Here is a 5,379-nt window from a genome sequence, read left to right as displayed (position 1 = left end):
CGGGAGGCAGCCGATCAATGATTCTCTCTCATCAGTCTCTCTCATCATTGATGTTTCTCTCTCTCCCTTCCTCTTTGAAATCAATTAAAAAATATTTTTTTAAAAGTTATCTTTTTTTTAAAGGTGGCATATATTCTATCATATACACAGAGTATAATCTAGTCACACATCTATTAATAAATATTAAGCTATTGCCATTCTTTTGCTATTATAAATAATGCTGTAATGCATATTTTACTTATATTGCTTAGCACATGTATAACATACATATAGGAAAATAGGTGCATTGAGCCATGATTCCCAGCAATGATAAAGTAGGCAGGCAGGCCAGCCTAGTGGGCAGGACTCAGGGCTCCAGATCCACAGAGTGTTTTTGAGCAAAGGTTTGAACTCAAACATTGAGACAGATAGCCTCAAATAGTAATAACTCTGAAGCAGGGACAGTAAATTGTGGGTTTGATTTGGGAAATATTAATCAAACGTATTTAGAATATCAACAACAGCTTTTATCTACCTTTAATATTTAAGGCCTCTTTCCATCACATATTTCTGATTCATGTATTTGATAAATATTAATATGTGTAATTTTTGTAAACCTTATATTATTAGGCATCAGAAAGCTTAAAGAATTTGAGGCAATTGTCCTTGAGATTTTGGAACTTACAAATTGGCATGAGAATTGATGAATGAAGAAAACATGAATGTGTGAAAAAAGAACATATCTGCAAGGATATGTATCAGCTAAGGTATTGCAAATTGTATTTATAAATGTGTAGAAGTCACTGAGCTTTTAAAAGTGGAAAGTAGATTAAAGAGCAAATATTACTCTGTTTACAAAACCATTTATCTTTGTTGAAAGTTTAGGAGACAGATAAGCAAAAAAGAGAAGAAAAACGTAATAGCACACTGGAGAGATTAATTTTGAGCATGTAGTTTTTCTTTCCCTCTTCCTCTGACTCAAACTGTACATTATACGTACTGCTCGATAACCTTTTAATAATAGACTAGAGACATCTTTCCATGCCATTGCATGTTCACCTAAAACATTTGTGGGTTTTGTTTTTCTTTGTAGGGATTAAACCATGCCTATTTAACTAATTCTATATTGCTAAAATTTGGGGTAGTTTGTAAATGTTCAAGATGATAAACAATGGTACTAAATCATTATATGCACCTTTATTTTGTTAGAATACATTGAGTAATTGAAATTGATGAGTTAAGAGCCCTTTCTAAGGCTTTTAATATTTATTTATCTAATCAGTTTCTACATGGAAACAATACTCTGATTTATACTCCCATATGGCCTTGCTAATAGTAGATAACATTATTTCTAAACATGTTGTTAATTTGATGTCTAAAACAGTAAGTCACTTTTATTTGAATTATCCACATTGCTAGTGAGATTAAATATCTTTTCACAAATATCTTTGCCTTGTATATTTCTTCGGGCAACTTTTCGTGGGATGCAATTTTGAGTCAAGTGTTAGGAGAAAAAAATTGAAATAGTTTTGTGATCACTTGGCAAATTGAGAATTATTAGATTAGTATTTTTAAGCTAGTTTTGATTTGAAATTTTAAATCACATCCACTTTTCTTCATTGAATAATCTGAACATATTGTAATGTAATGAAAATACAGAAATGCAAAAAACAAACAAACACACACACACACACAAAAGCCACACCATAGTTTCAGAAATTTTTGGTCAGAATGATCTTTACAGGACATTGCTAACAAAAATATAGCAGCTTGGTTTCAATATTATAACTTTCATATTCCCTTCCCCAACAATACTTCATAAAGATAGATAACATATGTACAATTCTGATTGTTGATGTAGTTCCACTTAGTTTTTGCTTTTGTTGTTTATGTTTTTGATGTCATATCCAAAAAAATCATTACCAAAACCAATCAATGTTAAGGAGTGTTTCCCCTGTGTTTTATTATAGGTAGTTTTTGGTTTCAGGTATTACATTTAAGTCTTCAATTTATTTTGAGTTAATTTTAGTGAGTGGTGTGAAACAGGGTCCAATTTTATTCTCATACATGTGAATATTCAATGTTCTCAGGGCCATTTATTGAAAAGACAATTGTTACATCTTCTTGAAGAATGATTTCTTTGGTCATGTTAATTTTAGAATGAGAGTTATACATCTAATCAAACTGTAAACATTTTATACTCACATATTGTTAACCCAATTATAGACATATCATAATGAAAGTAGGACATATGTGCTTAGAGTTCAGAAGAAAAGCAGATGTATTTGGAAATTATGCATGTACAGATGATTTTTAAATCCACAAGACTAGGTTTTTTAAGAGTATAGATAGAAGTGGGAAAAGGTCTGAGGTTTGAGCCCTGTGTCACTACAATGTTTACAGGCTAGGGTAGATGAAAAGAAAAGTACATGAGACCACCAGGGAAGTAAGAGGAGAACCAAGGGGAACTGGCATCCTGGAAACCTTATGAAGAAAATGTTTCAAAGGGGGAGTGATCGGTTGTTAAAAGCTAATGATAGGTGAGCTAAAGACTAAGAATTTATCATTGCATATAATAATGTTGTGGCAATTGGTGACCTGACACAGTTTCTACTGAGTGGTACAGGCAAAAGCCTGTGTGAAGTGGGTAAAAGAGAGAATGAAGTTCAGGACATAAAATTAAGTTTCTGAACATTTTGGAATAAAGAAATGAGGCAATAACTAAAGGAGACTTTGGAAACAAAGCAGGGATTTTATTTTTTTAAAGATCTCCCTATATAAAAACCTAAGCGACAATTACGACTGGATGACCGGATGACCTGCTGATAACTATGATGCGCACTGACCACCAGGGGGCAGACACTCAATGCAGGAGCTGCCCCATGGTGGTCAGTACGCTCTCACAGCCAACCTCCCTCAGCTGGCCAACTTCCCGCGGCCCCTCCCTGTCCCGACCCCAGCTGGCTCGCCCCGGTCTGCCCCAATTAGGACTGGGCAAGATGGCCCGGATCAGTCCCAAACGCTGGCCAGGCTGAGAGACCACACCTGTGCACGAATTCGTGCACCGGGCCTCTAGTATTATAATATGTTTATATGCTAATGAATTAATCTAAATGAGAGGAAAAATGATAATGGAAAAAAGGAAGGATAAATATTAGAGTGACATCTTTGAGTAGGTAAGAAGAGGTCAAATCCAGACACAGGAGGAAGGGTAGGACTTTGAGAAGAGCATGGATTGTTCATTTCTAGCATGAAGAAAAAAGGGTGATTCAAAGCAGACATGGTGATGGGAGTTTGAAAAATTTCTCATATGATCTCATCTGTCTTTTCAGAGAAATAGGAAATAATATCATCAGCAGAGGGTTGTGATGGTGTTGGAAATTTGAGGACATGGAATAATTATCTAAGTGGGAGACTGAATGGACCATGAAGACAGAATGATTAATGGGCAAGGGTCCTCTTGAGGTTGGAGATTATGGAGTAAAAGAAAGAAGGGTAAAAGCATGGTTGTGTGTTTTCCTTTAGGCCATTCAGTTGTCCAGATACAAAGGTGGGGAGTTGTGCTTCATTACCACTGAGATTTATCTAGGTGAGTTTAAAGGAAAGAGAGGAGAGTAGTAAGTTGGGAGTTACATGGAAAGGAGTGGCTATAATTATGAACTGTGTTATTTAATTTGTTTAGGGATGGAAGTGAGGACCCGATGGAGATGAGGGACAATGAAAATGATATTGGGATCAATGGATTGTAGGCAAATGATTGATGAAATATCTACTTAAGGGTGGGAGAATAAAATATTGGAGGTTTTGGTTAAAGAGTTTGTGGAAGGAATACAGATCAAAGTATAGGCCTGTCTCATCTAATCCAGTTTGAATTCTGGGGTCTTTTACATACATAACCCAGTCTGGGTACCCAATTGCTTCATGTTCAAATTCTTTTCATTGTCTCTGTTCTCTAAACTATCCCACCCACTGAGAGCAGTAAGAAGTAACTTTCTGAAGTGTCATTTTGATCTTGCTACTCAATTTTTAGAAGTCTACAATGATTCCAGTTCATTTTCAGATCAAATGTTGATGTTCTTTACAAATAATTCTATATAATAAAAGCCTAATATGCCACATGTCTGATTGTCCGTTCAACCAATCAAAGCATAATATGCTAATGATATGTTAAGGCCACTCAACCGCTCGCTGTGACGTGCACTGACCACCAGGGGGCAGACCAGTAGGTTAGCTTGCTGCTGGGTTCCGGCCAGTCGGGACTGCGTGAGATGGGCCAGACATGCCCTGGAGCCCTCCCACGGCCCCTCCCTGGTCGGCCAACCTCCTGCTTCCCTCCCTGGCCCCAATGATGCACTGGTGGGGGTCCCTCACCTGGCCTGTGCCCCCTCGAAATCTGGGACCCCTCGGGGGATGTTGGAGCTGGTTTTGGCCTTATCCCACAGACTAGGCTGAGGGACCCTGGTGCATAAATTCGTGCACCAGGTCTCTAGTATTGTTATAACTTCTTACTGTGGTCCTTTTTACTCCATTATATATAATTTTTATTTTACACATATAAACACAGCATATTTCCCAGGAGTTCAATAAATAAAAAAAGGAATAGTTTTCTCCCTTTATCTCCTACTGATTTTATTGTTTCAAGAAAAAGGTTAGGTCTAAAGTTTTTCTTTTGCTGTTCTAAGGCTCTTTGTAGCATCTTTTCACCACCTTTCCAGAATAATTGTACCTCAATCCAAGACCTTGATCTCTAAGTTTTGATTTAGTTCCTCCTGTGATATCATATAGGCTCAAAGCACAGAGAGCCAGGTTGGTATTTTTATTCAAATCTGTGGTGAGATTAAGCAGCACAGTCTTCAAACAGACTGGGCCTTTGTCCTCTCTGTTCCCTCTGGCAGTTTGTGCATGTGCATTCCTCTTGATGTGCTATCAAGGAGTTTCAGGTGGAGCCCTAACACTTTGTTTGCTTTCATCACTGTAGTTACTCCAGGCTCAGGGTTCTAATTGGGTATCCTTTCTTTCAAAGTGACATGTATTAGGGCCTTAGGCTATTTTTTCTTCTTCTACTGGTTGTTTATTCTGAATGATTAGTTCTCATTCTCATTTGAGTGACCTCTACTGTAGTGCTTGAGTAATTTTTAATACAATGGATCTTAAAATGCTTTTTTCTCGTGCCCACTCCTCATTATTTTTCAGGGCTTTCAGAATAAATCATTACTCTGTTTACAATGATAGTTTAAGAAATAGATTCCTGATGTTTCTGAAGAGGGATGCAAGCTCAACAGAGCTAAGTTCTAGTAGAAAATGGTTCTTTTGATTTGTGGGTAATCATTATAAGACATATAGGAAGCACCTATTAGTCACAAGACTTAAACCTTGCCTCCCCCCACTCTTCCCCTCCCC

The 5,379-nt window shown here is 37.1% G+C and overlaps 1 long non-coding RNA gene across 1 annotated transcript in view; it reads left to right on the top strand.

Moving 5' to 3' along the window:
- Positions 1-3,464, top strand: part of LOC107183465 — a 54,729-nt gene extending 51,265 nt beyond the window's left edge. Inside the window, exons 4-5 of the long non-coding RNA XR_001514254.1 lie at positions 610-746; positions 3,312-3,464. This is a non-coding gene — a long non-coding RNA (uncharacterized LOC107183465). The remainder of the gene's footprint in view (positions 1-609; positions 747-3,311) is intronic.
- Positions 3,465-5,379: the final 1,915 nt, after the last annotated feature.

This window comes from Myotis davidii, unplaced genomic scaffold (genome assembly GCF_000327345.1).
Source record: "Myotis davidii unplaced genomic scaffold, ASM32734v1 scaffold436, whole genome shotgun sequence".
NCBI classification, from domain to species: Eukaryota; Metazoa; Chordata; class Mammalia; order Chiroptera; family Vespertilionidae; genus Myotis; species Myotis davidii.
Note: the sequence above shows the minus strand (reverse complement) of the source record. Positions and strands in the feature narration are given on the sequence as shown.